At 42.8% G+C, this 16,042-nt stretch overlaps 1 long non-coding RNA gene across 2 annotated transcripts; it reads right to left on the reverse strand.

Annotated features, from left to right (window-relative positions):
• Positions 1-9,988: 9,988 nt before the first annotated feature.
• LOC121547048 lies at positions 9,989-12,099 on the reverse strand. Of its 2 annotated transcripts, XR_005996480.2 has the most exons (4): positions 11,883-12,099; positions 10,870-11,013; positions 10,701-10,744; positions 9,989-10,549 (listed from the first exon to the last, which is right to left on the reverse strand). It is a non-coding gene; the product is annotated as an uncharacterized LOC121547048 (long non-coding RNA). The 2 variants fall into 2 exon arrangements; XR_005996481.2 differs by lacking the exon at positions 10,701-10,744.
• Between the last annotated feature and the right edge of the window lie 3,943 nt (positions 12,100-16,042).

The raw sequence follows: 16,042 nt of genomic DNA on the forward strand, positions 1-16,042 counted from the left end.
TGTGTCGAAGCACAGATCTGGGGAAGAGAACCAAAAAAAATTATGTAGCATTGAAGGTCCCAAAGAACAGAGTGGCCTCCATCATTCTTAAATGGAAGAAGTTTGGAACCACCAAGACTCTTCCTAGAGCTGGCCGCCCGGCCAAACTGAGCAATTGGGGGAGGAGGGCCTTGGTCAGGGAGGTGACCAAGAACCCGATGGTCACTCTGACATAGCTCTAGAGTTCCTCTGTGGAGATGGGAGAACCTTCCAGAAGGACAACCATCTCTGCAGCACTCCACCAATCAGGCCTTTATGGTAGAGCGGCCAGACGGAAGCCACTCCTCAGTAAAAGGCACATAACAGCCCGCTTGGAGTTTGCCAAAAGGCACCTAAAGACTCTCAGACCATGAGAAATAAGATTCTCTGGTCTGATGAAACCAAGATTGAACTCTTTGGCCTGAATGCCAAGCATCACGTCTGGAGGAAACCTGGCACCATCCCTACGGTGAAGCATGGTGGTGGCAGCATCATGCTGTGGGGATGTTTTTCAGTGGCAGGGACTGGGAGACTGGTCTGGATCGAGGCAAAGATGAACGGAGCAAAGTACAGAGAGATCCTTGATAAAAACCTGCTCCAGAGCGGTCAGGACCTCAGACTGGGGCGAAGGTTCACCTTCCAACAGAACAACGACCCTAAGCACACAGCTAAGACAACGCAGGAGTGGCTTCGGGACAAGTCTCAATGTCCTTGAGTGGCCTTGCCAGAGCCCGGATTTGAACCCGATCTAACAGCTATTGAGAGACCTGAAAATAGCTGTGCAGCAACGCTCCCCATCCAATCTGACAGAGCTTGAGAGGATCTGCAGAGAAGAACAGGAAAAACTCCCCAAATACAGGTGTGACAAGCTTGTAGCGTCATACCCAAGAAGACTCGAGGCTGTAATCAATGCCAAAGTTGCTTCAACAAAGTACTGAGTAAAGGGTCTGAATACTTATGTAAATGTCATTTTTCATTTATTTTGTATTTTTTATAAATTAGCAAACATTTCTAAAAACCTGATTTTGCTTTGTCATTATCGGGTATTGTGTGTAGATTGATGAGGGGAAAAAACAATTTCATCAATTTAAGAACAAGGCTGTAATCTAACAAAATGTGGAAAAAGTCAAGGGGTCTGAATACTTTCCAAAGTCACTACCGGTCAAAAGTTTGGACACAACTACTCATTCAAGGGTTTTTCTTTATTTGTACTATTTTTTACATTGTAGAATAATAGTGAAGACATCAAAACTACGAAATAACGCATATGGAATCATGTAGTAACCAAAAAAAAGTGTTAAATGAATCAAAATATATTTTATATTTGAGATTCTTCAAATAGCCACGCTTTGCCTTGATGACAGCTTTGCACACTCTTGGCATTCTCTCAACCAGCTTCATGAGGTAGTCAGTCACCTGTAATGCATTTCAATTAACAGGTGTGCCTTCTTAAAAGTTAATTTGTGGATTTTCTTTCCTTCTTAATGCGTTTGAGCCAATCAGTTGTGTTTTTGACAAGGTAGGGGTGGTTATACCGAAGATGGCCCTATTTGGTAAAAGACCAAGTCCATATTATGGCAAGAACAGCTCAAATAAGCAAAGAAAAACCACAGTCCATCATTACTTTAAGACATGAAGGTCAGTCAATAGGGAAAATGTCAAGAACTTTGAAAGTTTCTTCAAGTGCAGTCGCAAAAACCATCAAGCGCTATGATGAAACTGGCTCTCATGAGGACCGCCACAGGAATGGAAGACCCAGAGTTACCTCTGCTGCAGAGGATAAGTTCATTAGAGTTACCAGCCTCATAAATTGCAGCCCAAATAAATGCTTCATAGAGTTCAAGTAACAGACACATCTCAACATCAACTGTTCAGAGGGTACTGTGTGAATCAGGCCTTCATGGTCGAATTGCTGAAAAAAAACACACTACTAAAGGACACCAATAAGAAGAAGACACTTGCTTGGGCCAAGAAACATGTGCAATGGACATTAGACCGGTGGAAATGTGTCCTTTGGTCTGATGAGTCCAAATTGGAGATTTTTGGTTCCAACCGCCGTGTCTTTGTGAGACGCGGTGTGGGTGAATGGATGATCTCCGCATGTGTATTTCCCACCATAAAGCATGGAGGAGGTGGTGCTATGGTGCTTTGCTGGTGACACTGTCTGTGATTTAATTCAAGGCACACTTAACCAGCCAAGAGTGTGCAAAGCTGTCATCAAGGCAAAGGGTGGCTATTTGTTTAACACTTTTTTGGTTACTACATAAAAACAACATTTTTGTCATTTAGCAGACGCTCTTATCCAGAGCGACTTACAGTTAGATTTTTTTTTCATACTGGCCCCCCGTGAGAATCAAACCCACAACCCTCGCGTTGCAAACGCCATGCTCTACCAACTGAGCTACATCCCTGCCGGCCATTCCCTCCCCTACCCTGGACGACTTGTGCGCCGCCCCATGGGTCTCCCAGTCGCGGCCGGCTACGACAGAGCCTGGATTCTAACCAGGATCTCTAGTGGCACAGCTAGCACTGCGATGCAGTGCCTTAGACCACTGCGCCACTCGGAAGGCCTACATGATTCCATATGTGTTATTTCATAGTTTTGTAATTTTTTTTATAAATCAAGACAAACCCCTGAATGAGTAGGTGTGTCCAAACTTTTGACTGGTACTGTATGTGTGTGATGGGATGTATAGACAATATAGACAGTGTATGGATAGAATATGTAGTATATCCGAAGAATAGTACACAGTACATATGAAGTGGGTTAAACAGTATGTAAACGTTATTAAAGTGACCAGTGTTACATGACTATGTACATAGGGCATTATGTACATTTGTTATATGACAGAGTACAATGAGTGGAAATTTAGCTAAACAGAGACTGATAACCAGGCTAGGGTCCAGCAGAACTACAGACAGATGTGAGATGCAGGAGGATGGCACTCTTCTCATACCACTCTGTAGGCTACTGAACATTGCAATTGCTGAACTTATGTAGATATTCTAAACAAAGTGTTTTGATAACTTTCAAGTGTCATATTGCCATGTAGAATAAATCATTGAGTCGATGTGCAGGGGTATGAGGTAAAAATGTACATATAGGTAGGGGTAAAGTGACTACAGGATAGATAAAAAGCAGTAACATCGTGTGTGATGAGTCAAAAACGTTAGTGCAAAAGGGGTCAATGTAGATAGTCCGGGTAGCTATTTAGTGAACTATTTAGCAGTCTTATGGCTTGGGGGTAGAAGCTGTTCAGTGTCCTTTTGGTTCCAGATTTAGTGCATTGGTACCACTTGCCACCACTTGCCAAGTCTTTGACCATTTTTAAGGCCTTCATCTGACACCACCTGGTAAAGATGTCCTGGATGGCAGGGAGCTCGGCCCCTTTTTGAGGATCTGAGGGCCCATGCCAAATCTTTTCAGCCTCCTTAGGGAGAAGAAGCGTTGTCGTACATTTGTCACGACTGTTTTGGTGTGTTTGGACCATGTTAATTCCTTAGTGATGCGGATACCGAGGAACTTGAAGCTCTCGACCCGCTCAACTACAGCCCTGTTGATGTGGATGGGGGCATGCTCGGCCCTCTGTTTCCTGTAGTCCACGATCAGCTGTCTTTCATCTTCATCCAGTAGCCCTAAAGGAATTATATCTGCTTTCTTTGTCATTATATCTGAGTATTTGTGAGGTGACTCATTTGCAGAGGCATGTAGCAACCAATCAGAGCTCAGAACTGGGGGAGGATGTCCAGAGCCCCATGACCTGATGACCTCAGCCTCCTTGGAGCCAGTGGGATGGGTGAAGCACAAGTTATAGTGGACCCACAGCTGCTACAGTGAAACTGTAGCGAAGAAACGTCTCTTGTTAACATCCATGCAGATACAAAGCAGAATGGGTGATTGTTCGTCTCAAGTGAAATGAGCAGAGATAGATTACCTTTAAGACATGGCAGATAAGAGCTTTCCAGTGGGGAACCCCAATAGAGACTACATGCACAGTACATGACATGACAGATTACTTTTACAGCCATAGCCTAGAGCAGGGTTTTTAAAACTATGGGTCGTGACCCAAAGTGGGCCCTGGGCATGTGAGAGGTGGGTCACGAGTTATGAGAATACATCTAGTCACAGACTATTTCTTCTTAAGATGGACGTTGGAGGACGATTTGGGTCACGGGAGGATGGACTATTTCTCATTAGTGTCTCGAGCTGAAAACGTTTAAGATCTCCTGGCCTAGAGCAGGGTTTCCCAAACTCAGGCCTGGGGCCCCTCCTGGGTGCACGTTTTGGAGATAGCCCGCAGTGTTGGCAGAGGACACGGAGCCATGATGAAAACCAGTATCTCGTCATTGGTTTGCCAGCATTAGTGATGAATAATGGAACGCCCGGCCTGGGAAGTGGTCGCCATTGCGTAACATGGATGAGAGGACAGAAAGCAGTGTTAGTTTGAGCATTGATACCTGGCATACCTTTACCCTTCCTATTAGTTTGGGAATGTTTTACCAACCTGGTGAACATGGGAGTGTCCATAATTAAATCAGAAAATCATGAGATCATGCAATGATTGAAGAGAAAGTAATATGAAGTGTTTTCTCAAACAGTAAAAAACTTGTAGAAAGCCATGAGATGACTGCCTCTAATAAAATCATTGTACGAGCCAAAACACCCTTCCCTTAACACGAATCCATTTTTTGCATAGAGTGAAGGTGATAGGTAACCCTTGTCATTGCCTGAAGATTGCTCTTTTGAAGCCCATGAGGCAAAAAGAGATGTCATCTTGGTTTATGAGGATATTCTACCTATGCAAAATAGCTAAAGGACCACAGGCTGACAGAATCATGATCATATAGCAATACTGCAAGAACTCAGGTAGGTTTCACAATCCCAGAATAAATAAATTGTAACATCATAGCAGCAGAGGATCAGAGTGAAGCCAGGATCAATTGAGAAGCAGTAGCAGTGCCGATAAAGAATTGGGCGACAATAGCTCAGAGCTAGCCCTCAGCGCTGATGAAAGAACCAGAGCCGTGATGAGTTCCAGTATCTGGTCATTGGTTACCAGCATCAATGTTGAACAGAGGTTCGCCAGGTGCTGCTCATGCTCAGCATGCAGGCAGCATAACATGAAAGAGGACAAAGCAGTGTTAGTTCTGGTGATGACGACAATGTCCACATGTGAGAGTCCATAATGCAAAAATAACTTGAGAGATCATGCAAAATTAAAGGGAAGGAACATAAGTTCAGACTGAAGAACCCCTAAAGCGGACCACCTCTGGAAAAGCATAATGTAAACCCAAAACTGTTGCCTTAATGTGAACTCAAACTTGTGCTACTGAGAGAGAGGAGAGATACTCTGATATGCATGTTCGTTGCTTCTTCGTAGGCCATGAAGAGTAGGCAGACAGGGTCCTGAGTGATGCCCAATATGAACTTAATCCCTGCTATTGGAGCATGAAAAGGCATACGTGGTTATATAACAGAAGACATTGTACAGAGAGAAGACCATACAGTAGACTGCTGCAGAGCGGCACAGCTCAGCCATGACATACAGTACCATTAGCATAACATACAGTATTATTAACAAACCCCCAAAACTGCAACTAACAACTAACAAACCCCAACAAACTGCAAGATATGTACCCACCTTATCTAAATAGCCTAATGTCCTACTGAAATTGTTTCACAGCAGCTGACGCATCTGCAGCATGTACAGTGTGCAGTGGGATCTAGACCTACAAATAGTCTACTTGAGCTGAAGGCTAATGTCTAACGGTATATGCTGGTAAACCATGAGAAGAATAAATGACCTGATAACGAGAGAAATAGACCCCATAGATTACTAGATAAGCCTGCATATAAGAGTGTCTGAATAAGCTCTGACAGACCTTCCCATAAGAGGCAATGAGCGCTTGATCGCCAATACCGATCGCCTTATGGCTGTTTAGCAAGCCCACCACATACTAGGTAACGCTAGTATTAACAGCCCATCCAACACGCTGAAACTATAGCGAGCCTTGATTAGTCATCGCACAGCTATACACGTCAGCTTCCTCACTAAAGTCCAGGGTGATAATTTAAAATCGGAGGAAAAACGTTTAGGCAGAAGTAGCAAATTTAAATGAGGTTCTACTCCTGTGAATATATGCTAGTGATGAAAAGACCCAGTAATATTTAGCCGACGACAGACTAAGGCCATTCGAGTAGCACAATGTATCACTCTAATTGACTGCTGAACAGTTCATGTAGTACCCACACATTTGGACAAGCACAAGTTGGTAGATATGCGTCATGCTCAGTGAGCTGCATCAGGGTATAAGATGCCTGCACACGCACTATTTACAAGCATGCATTATAACGCACATAAACTTACTTACTACTATGCTAAAATGTGCCATCGTACTGCAATGCTCCAGCAGATGCTGTGAAAGGAATAGCTAGTGTTAAGTAACCACAATCTCACTGTGTGCTCTTGCAATAATAGCAACCATGCCATAACACTATGTGCAGATGATACAGAACATAGACTTCGTGTTTTTTTCTAGTAATACATTGTTATTGATTATTGCATTGTTGGGTTTTGAGTTTGCAAGAAAGGCATTTCACTGTACTTGTGCATGTGACATTAAAACTCTAAACTTGAATACAGCCATGCATGAGTAACACAACCTCCACCTAGGTGATGTATACGGAGTCTAACCAGCACGTGCTCCCACATGCAATATTGGCAGCCATGCCATATGCATACTGTGTGTAGAAAATGGAGCAAAGAATATCAGCTAACACCTGAATGTGCCAGAATTCACCACAGCATTAAGTTGCAGCCTAAACACATAATAAAACGAGTATGTAAGACATGAAAATAACAAAATGCACAGAAAATGAATTAATACATGATGACTAGAATGAAGTGATCGCTATAGCATACAATACAATAGCATATGATAGAATAAGACCTGTCACTAGATAATACTACCAGAATGCAAGATGGACTGACAGGGAGGACCACCTATATACACTGCATGACACATGATTAGATATGCTAATAAATAGCCTAAATCTACTGCTGCAAATTAGAATGAAGTAAATACAACTACGTTGACTGAAATGATTCCGTAAATGTCAGTGGTAGTCGGTGCTGTTTAAAATGAGGGAGGATGATGATCATTTTTTATGAGCATGGCCTTATTTCTATTACAGCGTATTGGATGGCTCTCATATTCCATTCACCCAATTTGATGACTTGAGACAACATAATATAAAATAAAATAACTTGAGACTTGACTTGGACTTGGAGCCTCAAGACTCGGGACTCGACTTTGAATTGAGACTGATGACTTGAATTTATCTGGCCAGATTTGGTCATGTTTTGTCTCATTTTGTGGCACAGAGTCTACATGGATTACTCTACACGCAGCCATAGACAGTAGCACAGCATCGTCCTTGCAAAAAAACCTGCAACAGATTGGCTAGTGAAACGCACACACTGCACTCTGATTGGACAAGTAAACTGTCAACAGGTCGGGTGGTGAGCTAGCGAACAGATTGCTGATTTGCTGTACAGCTATAGGATCGGGTGCAGCGCAAAAGTCAAATTATAGGTAGAGAGGATTGCCATAATAAATAACTATGCAGCTCCAAAAATGGTTTGGTGATCAAGAATATTAACTGTTTACTTTGCAAGCTCATCAGCAATGGGGCAACAATTACTAGCATACAGTGAGGGAAAAAAGTTTGCCCACTGACAAAGATATGATCAGTCTATAATTTTAATGGTAGGTTTATTTGAACAGTGAGAGACAGAATAACAACAAAAAAATCCAGAAAAACGCATGTCAAAAATGTTATAAATTGATTTGCATTTTAATGAGGGAAATAAGTATTTGACCCCTCTGCAAAACATGACTTAGTACTTGGTGGCAAAACCCTTGTTGGCAATCACAGAGGTCAGACGTTTCTTGTTGTTGGCCACCAGGTTTGCACACATCTCAGGAGGGATTTTGTCCCACTCTTCTTTGCAGATCTTCTCCAAGTCATTAAAGTTTTGAGCCTGACGTTTGGCAACTCGAATCTTCAGCTCCCTCCACAGATTTTCTATGGGATTAAGGTCTGGAGACTGGCTAGGCCACTCCAGGACCTTAATATGCTTCTTCTTGAGCCACTCCTTTGTTGCCTTGGCCGTGTGTTTTGGGTCATTGTCATGCTGGAATACCCATCCACGACCCATTTTCAATGCCCTGGCTGAGGGAAGGAGGTTCTCACCCAAGATTTGACGGTACATGGCCCCGTCCATCGTCCCTTTGATGCGGTGAAGTTGTCTTGTCCCCTTAGCAGAAAAACACCCCCAAAGCATAATGTTTCCACCTCCATGTTTGACGGTGGGGATGGTGTTCTTGGGGTCATAGGCAGCATTCCTTCTCCTTCAAACACGGCGAGTTGAGTTGATGCCAAAGAGCTCAATTTTGGTCTCATCTGACCACAACACTTTCACCCAGTTTTCCTCTGAATCATTCAGATGTTCATTGGCAAACTTCAGATGGGCCTGTATATGTGCTTTCTTGAGCAGGGGGACCTTGCAGGCGCTGCAGGATTTCAGTCCTTCACGGCGTAGTGTGTTACCAATTGTTTTCTTGGTGACTATGGTCCCAGCTGCTTTGAGATCATTGACAAGATCCTCCCGTGTGGTTCTGGGCTGATACCTCACCGTTCTCATGATCATTGCAACTCCACGAGGTAAGATCTTGCATGGAGCCTCAGGCCGAGGGAGATTGACAGTTATTTTGTGTTTCATCCATTTGCAAATAATCGCACCAACTGTTGTCACCTTCTCACCAAGCTTCATGACTTGGAGAAGATCTGCAAAGAGGAGTGGGACAAAATCCCTCCTGAGATGTGTCCAAACCTGGTGGCCAACTACAAGAAACGTCTGACCTCTGTGATTGCCAACAAGGGTTTTGCCACCAAGTACTAAGTCATGTTTTGCAGAGGGGTCAAATACTTATTTCCCTCATTCAAATGCAAATTAATTTATAACATTTTTGACATGCATTTTTCTGGATTTTTTTGTTGTTATTCTGTCTCTCACTGTTCAAATAAACCTACCATTAAAATTATAGACTCATCATGTCTTTGTCAGTGGGCAAACGTACAAAATCAGCAGAGGATCAAATACTTTTTTCCCCTCACTGTAATTGTCAAGGGGAAAAAAGTATATGTATAAATGATCTAGGCTACAATTCACTATGATCAACTTAAGATACTATATTATTAAATGTAACCTGTGAGCCTATAGGACTTGTGCAACACTGTTTTCGACCTATATGATAAGTCTATGAAGAGTGTAATGATTAATACTGGGATAATAACCCAACAATCAATCAAACAAGTTCACCTGTAGCTGCAAGGCCTATTGCATTGACAAAAGTTAGCTGTAGATAGCTATGTTGTTCGAAGGTAGAGCACTTTTTCTATGCAGTGATCACTTTCGTTGTTGTCACTTTCAGCTGATGATGCACCAAACACTGGCGCTTGTAGTGGTTAAATTCCTCTATCTGGCGGCTAGTCATCTGTCGCTGGGGCTGGACTGTGCTTCCCTCAACAGACACCCTTTTGGTACTTCTGGGGGTCGAGACAGCCGCGGCACATCTTTTCTTTCTAACTCTAGAATTTGCCCTTTCCCTTGCAAAACATTCTACTCTTTCCATGTCATTGGCACTTCTTTTATATTTGAATAGAAGATTGTGACAGGAGCCACATACTACTTTTGGAAACCCATTACTCAGCGTGACAGGTCCCGTTATCTCTTTTAAAGCCAATGTGTAGTCCGGTCGCAATAACAACGATTTACCTTTCAAAAGGTTACATTTGTTCCTGTTACAGTCATACGGTTCACCACAAACAAGGCAACATCAACATATTTTGATGGGGTTTTAATCAGCAATTTCACAGCCATCCTCACGCACAGTTGCACCTACGACACTAATCTAGTGAGCACCTTTGATGCTCTGCCCGAGCAAGGCATTTGATTGGGTTGACATGTTGCGAGGCATCACTGATTTACACCTGTTTCCCACCCCTTTTTAGCTGATTTTGTGACATGGACTTCCCCAGGCTTCCCATTTAGAGAAGCCTTGTTCTCGACGAGGCTAATAGCCATGCTACATTGACTCGTTATTATTATTATTATTCGTTATTCACTGTGTATTTATTCCTCGTGTCACTATTTTTATTTTGTATCTTTATCTTAACTCTGCATTTTTTTCAAAGAACCTGTAAGCATTTCACTGTTAATCTACACCTGTTGTTTACAAAGCATGTGACAAATACAATTAGATTTGATTTAGAAATAGATAGAGTTGATGAGTGACATGTATATTACTAAACACTTGTGATGTACTGTCTTATTAGTAATCACCTCCTGTCCATTCTGAGGTGTTTGCAAGCGTCTGGTGGGCATGGCAGCGTAGATCAGCTCCAGGCCTCTTTCATCATAGATACTGTTCATGAAGGAGCCTGACTTACAGATCCGACCCAGCTCTTACATCACAGAAGGAGAGAGAGAGAGAAAGATTGTCACCATACAGTCATGGAAGCCATCAGTAAATACACATTTGAACATAGCCAATCAGCGATCCTGATTCACAAGGGGCACGTGCCAGCATGGCACTGACTGGTTGGTATTACTCACTCAGCCCCAGGAGTAGTCCATTGGCACGTGGAAGGGGGCACCTCCTTACAACATTCAAGACACACATACAAATACACACAGCACTAATTACATTATCAATGGTGGTTAGGTGAACTCCAGAACTGACAAGTGAGTATTTTGAACTTTGACCAGATCAAATGAGACCAACCTGATTCAAGTGTCCTCCATTACTCTGAAGCGGGACTGGTGTCTGGCCACTGCATCAGCCCAGTTTTCTGTAACAGCTCCTAATATGGTAGGGGGGTTCCCATGACGCTGCTGAACAACAAATCCACCAGGTGTTGTACGTAGCCTGTGAATTAAATTAAAAATCAATACAAAAAAAAACATATTGCTCTAGTTTGAAAGTAATTATATGCATTGAGAGCACTGGTTCTCAAACCTATCCTCTGAGTCCCCCAGACGTTTCACAATTTTGTTGTAGCCCTGAACTAACTCACCTTATTCACCTAGTCAAGGACCTAATGATTAGTTGACCATTTCAATCAGGTGTGCTAGCTCCCCGAGGAGAGGTTTGAGAACCCCTGTTGTAGAGGGACTGTAACTACAGAATAGATTCAGGCCAGTGAAGCCGTTACTATGGAACCAGCTGTATTTGTTACTGAATGCTTGCTGACACGTTTTGGTCTTTGCTGCCAGAGTCATAACGTTATATTGTAGTAGACAAGTACCATCCTTAATTTATTTTTGCCTTAGAAAATGCACAATAAACTTTTATGAGAACCGTAAGGAATGTTGTTTTGGGTTAGTAAACGAAGCCCCCAAATACAAATCCTGGTTAGTTTGCTATTAATATCTTTGTCCGGGTTGAAATAACGTTAGCTAGCAGGGATCTTAGCTAGCCAGTTCGACTTTAAACATTATTGAAAGCAAGCTGGCTACATCCTATGATTACCTAGCTATCTTTAGCTAGTATCCAAATGCCTGCCTTGCATTTACCCTAAATGCCAATGGAAACTAGGCTACAGTTAGCTGTTGTTAGCAAGGTAGCTAGCTAATGTTAGCTATGCACATATTCCTCTCTGACATTACATGTTAGTTTGCTGTATTTAGTTAGCTACAGTATCATTCCCCTTTCATCTGTGGTATCATATCTAGCTTGGCTCGCTAGCATTAGTGTCTAACCAAAAGTAGCTGCTAGCTATCTACTTAGCTACTCACCAGCACCAGTCACAGGTTTGACAGTTGACAGCCAGCAGAAGTGGTAGCGTCAGATGTAATCGATTCCGGGCCATCTTGCAATATTGTTGAAATTCATTCGAAGTTTGCACAAACTTTGTTGAAGCCCGTCTTCACTCGTACTTGCCAAGTAAAATGTACAGGGACTGCGGTTGAAAATTAGCCGGTGTCACACACTGATCTGTTTCACCTGTCTTTGTGATTGTCTCCTGCCCCCTCCAGGTGTCGCCCCATTATCCCTAGTGTATTTATACATGTGTTCTCTGTTTGTCTGTTGCCAGTTCGTTTTTTTTTGTCAAGCCTACCAGCGTTTTCCCCCTTGCTCCTGTCTTTCTCAAGTTTCTGTTTTCTAGTTTTCCCGGTTTTGACCATTCTGCCTGCCCTATACGCTGAGCCTGCCTGCCGTTCTGTACCTTGTCACACCACCCTGGATTATTGACCTCTGCTTGCTCTGACCCTGAGATTGCCTGCTGTTCTGTACCTTTTGGACTCTGATCTGGATTACTGACCTCTGCCTGCCCTTGACCTGTCGTTTGCCTGCCCCCTGTTTTTGTAATAAACTTTTGTTACTTCGACACTGTCTGCATCTGGGTCTTCTCCTGAAACGTGATAGCCGGCTGGCTAAAATCCGCACTTTTACTGAAACGTTGATTAATGTGCACTGGCCCTGTAAAAAATTAACTCACATATTACACCCAAGGGTTGAAACCAAAATTATTTTCTAGTTGTTTAGTTCTGAACAGAACCTCTCCCAAAAAAAATCTGTTCCACTGTTACGACCAGCAAAATAAAGTTCTGAACCAGTTCGAACCCAAAAAAGTAACAGTTTATATCGTTCCTTTCTTTTCCTTTTTTAACCTGTGAAATCAACATTTAAAAAAAACATGTATCTAATTAAATTACATTACGAATCAGTGCAGATAGAGAAGCTTGATATGGAGGGGCCAAGCTAGTTGTTAACATACGTAATGGACAGACAAGTGTAGGGAGCAAGATGCAACTGAAATTTTGAGGGTGGGGAGAGAGCGAGAGAGGGTGAAGGAGGAGTCTGCTTGAAGCACTGGGCATCTTGTTATGACATGCATTAACTGAAATAGGCCCACAGAATTATACGCTACTAACAGATTCTATGGAGGAAATTTGAATGTCTTTGAACTTATGATAGTTGGCTGGACCAGAGCTAGCTAGCTAACAAGCTTGTGTGTGCAGAGCGGAACCAGATTTAAAAACAAGTCTTACCTTTTATAGGTTAATAAAGGGGGGGGGAGGATTAAGCTAACATATTGTTTTAAGATGGTCGAACCATGGATGATTTAGCTACTTCATTTTGAATTTTAGGACCCATTTAGATATAAAAAATATATACACTACCGTTCAAAAGTTTGGGGTCACTTAGAAATGTCCTTGTTTTCGAAAGAAAAGCAATTTCTTTGTCAATTAAAATAACATCAGATTGTTCAGAAATACAGTGTAGACAGTGTTAATGTTGTAAATGGCTATTGTAGCTGGAAACGGCTGATTTGTAATGGAATATCTACATAGGCGTACAGAGGCCCATTATCAGCAACCATCAGTCCTGTGTTCCAATGGCACGTTGTGTTTGCTAATCCAAGTTTATCATTTTAAAAGGCTAATTGATCATTAGAAAACCCTTTTGCAATTATGTTAGCACAGCTGAAAACTGTTGTGCTGATTAAAGAAGCAATAATACTGGTATTCTTAAGACTAGTTGAGTATCTGGAGCATCAGCAATTGTGGGTTCGATTACAGGCTCAAAAGGGCCAGAAACAAATAACTTTCCTCTGAAACTCGTCAGTCTATTCTTGTTCTGAGAAATGAAGGCTATTCCATGCGAGAAATTGCCAAGAAACTGAAGATCTCGTACAACGCTGTGTACGACTCCCTTCATAGAACAGCGCAAACTGTCTCTAACCAGAATAGAAAGAGGAGTGGGAGGCCCCGGTGCACAACTGAGTGTCTAGTTTGAGAAACAGGTGCCTCACAGATCCTCAACTGGCAGCTTCATTAAATAGTACCCGCAAAACACCAGTCTCAACGTCAACAGTGAAGAGGCAACTCTGGGATGCTGACCTTCTAGGCAGAGTTGCAAAGAAAAAGCCATATCTCAGACACCCCATCTTAATCTTTTATTTTTATTGGCCAGTCTGAGATATGGCTTTTCTCAGCATCCCAGAGTCGCCTCTTCACTGTTGACGTTGAGACTGGTGTTTTGCAGGTACTATTTAATGAAGCAGCCTTTGCCATGCTCTAGCTTAAACTGACAGATTTTGATGTGGATTCACACAGTCCCCTCTGAACAGTTGATGTTGAGATGAGTCTGTGACTTGAACTCTGTGAAGCATTTATTTGGGCTGCAATTTCTGAGGCTGGTAACTCTAATGAACTTATCCTCTGCAGCAGAGGTAACTCTGGGTCTTCCATTCCTGTGGTGGTCCTCATGAGAGTTTCATCATAGCGCTTGATGGTTTTTGCGACTGCACTTGAAGAAACTTTCAACGTTCTTGAAATGTTCCTTATTGACTGACCTTCATGTCATTTCTCTTTGCTTATTTGAGCTGTTCTTGCCATAATATGGACTTGGTATTTTACCAAATAGGGCCATCTTCGGTATACCCTCCCTACCTTGTCGCAACACAACTGATTGCTCAAACGCATTAAGTAGGAAATAAATTCCACAAATTAACTTTTAAAAAGGCACACCTGTTAATTGAAATTCATTCCAGGTGACTACCTCATGAAGCTGGTTGAGAGAATGCCAAGAGTGTTCAAAGCTGTCATCAAGGCAAAGGGTGGCTACTTTGAAGAATCTCAAATATAAAATATATTTTGATTTGTTTAACACTTTTTTGGTTACTACATGATTCCATATGTGTTATTTCATAGTTTTGATGTCTTCACTATTATTCTACAATGTAGAAAATAGTAAAAAAATTAAGAAAAACCCTTGAATGAGTAGGTGTGTCCAAACTTTTGACTGGTAGTGTATATATTTTGTGATGTCACGAGAGGCTGTGTCCTGGAGGGACGTTACATCCCCCTGAGGTGGCTGCAAACCCAGACAGCTATGGCTCCATCTGCTGGTATGGTCGGGAACTCCACCCCTCTATGGCCAATCTTCCCACGCAGCTGAAACAAATGAGGAGCTGATGAGCTGAAGGTTTGGGAAGGGAAGAGACACACTGAGAGGGTGTTGGGGGGTGAAGAGACACAGTCTCCAACCTGGGCTCTCTGGAGGACAAGAGTGCTGCACGTCCACTTCCATGAGGAATATAAGGATTTGGAGATACTTACCTTTGGGAAATACTCACCTTTGGATATATGCACCTGTGGAAATACGTGAGAGACATTTGGAAGGACTTTTTGCTGGGTTGGCCACTAGCTGCAACGTGGACTACAGTAAGGCTGGGGAAAAGTTATCTGAGCGAGTGAGAAGTATGACTTTGGATGTGGAAGAGACATCCCTGAACTGTTAACCCTTAAAGAGCCACAAGAGAACAGAATTTTGTTATATTTTCGTTAATTTCCCAAGACCTATAATAAAATCCTTGTTTTGTTTGAACCTTGTCTCCTTGCACTACTTGAGCAATCCCGCTGAAAGCTGTGTAGCCTCTCGTGACGTCACAGATGGTGGAGAATACGGGCACGCTCAAGCGTTAATAGTGCATGTCAGAGGAGGATACCGAAGGTTTGATCACCCAGTTTTCCAAGTTGGCCGTAGGCTCCCGCCGACTGAAATGGAGGACATATTGAAAGCCCTTGTTGCTGGCCAGCAAGCCCAGATGCAAGCAAACGTGGCTCTCTTGGAGGAGCAAAAGAAAGCCAACCTTCTGAAGGCAGAGGAATTGCAGTTGCAGAGACAGAGGGTGGTCCAAAATACCCGCCCAATAAAGGCAAGTGACTTTATATCTAAGATGGGAGCTACCGATGACATTGAGGCATACCTGCATGCATTTGAGGCCACGGCCACTAGGGAAGCCTGGCCCAAGCAACAGTGGGTTGGTCTGTTAGCCCCCTTTCTAACCGGGGAATCGCTGAATGCTGTCCGGGACCTGGGCCCTGACCAGGTTACTGACTATGATGCCCTGAAGTCTGAGATCCTCAGCAGGTATGGACTCACAAAG

This window comes from Coregonus clupeaformis, chromosome 31 (genome assembly GCF_020615455.1).
Source record: "Coregonus clupeaformis isolate EN_2021a chromosome 31, ASM2061545v1, whole genome shotgun sequence".
Taxonomy (NCBI): Eukaryota; Metazoa; Chordata; class Actinopteri; order Salmoniformes; family Salmonidae; genus Coregonus; species Coregonus clupeaformis.